The sequence below is a fragment of the Ostrea edulis genome, chromosome 9 (genome assembly GCF_947568905.1).
Source record: "Ostrea edulis chromosome 9, xbOstEdul1.1, whole genome shotgun sequence".
Classification (NCBI taxonomy): domain Eukaryota; kingdom Metazoa; phylum Mollusca; class Bivalvia; order Ostreida; family Ostreidae; genus Ostrea; species Ostrea edulis.
Window position 1 is genome coordinate 43,389,084 of NC_079172.1, and position 1,179 is coordinate 43,390,262.

The window sequence follows — 1,179 nt, forward strand, 5'->3', positions numbered from 1 at the left end:
TTCTTGTGAAGTTTGTTCAGTCAACAATACCAAATATACGAGTTTATACAATTTACCAATGAAGGGTTATACAATGACAATATGGTTGTTGCACCGCCATGTAATGATGTGTCATCTTACACATGAAACTTCATCAAAATGTATAAAAAAAAAAAAACACTGGGGCAATATACACCAACCTTTCGGAGTTTCCACAAGACATCCTTAAGTAAAAGGGAATTCATATTGCCATACTTCCTTTCAAAGGGAAATAATCAAGGCAGAGGAATTGGGCATTTTAAAAAGATCTTCTCATGAACCGATGCAGCTAGTTCAAAGCCAAAAAAGGGGTTGGACAGTATGACAGCTTCCCTTCATAAATAACATTCAAGTTTGTAATTCAAACCATGAGCCCCTGGGTCAGTAAGACCCCACAACAAAGTTAAAAAGTTTTGCTCAAAATTCTATAAGAATTCTTTTAAAAATCTTGAGAGGAATCCCAGGGTTACATTATATCAAAATAAGTTTCAAACATTCCTGTATCGTGTAGATTCAAGTTTGTTTACACCATGACCCCAAGATCTGAAGGAGGCCATCACAGGAATTTAAAGTTCTACACAAAAGTATGTAGGCTGTGGCCTTTACATTGTATGTTCAGTCCCAGAAATCCATATTGATCCTCAACTTTCCCCATTCAGCACAAGGCTATAACTAAAATTGTAATGCTGTAGTATTTGCACTCACTGAATCTTTTCCATTTCTTTTGCATTGCCTTGATCCTCGACAACGAATACATGTTTGTTGCAAACTAGTTTGATCTGGCTTTTTTGGAACATATCCAAGTAATCATTACCAAATATGGAGGGTCAAGGTCAAAGGGTGTATTGGCTGTTCCATTCAACCCTTTCTCTACCGGCACATTTTAGAGGTTTTTAAAGACTAAATGACAGTAACGAATGGGTCTATGATATGACATTTTAGTACTAAAAATCTATATAGTTTATATTTTTAAAAATATAAACAACAAAATGCCTTCTGTTGTTTTAACGGGTGATGAAGGTATAGCATACCCGATTCATGCATGGCAGTTACATTATCAGATAATATTCATCATCATGACCTTCAATCTTAGGAAGTCACATGGGGAAAACATATTTTTGAAACCGCAAGAGACTTGACACAAATGTTAGGTATAGCTTT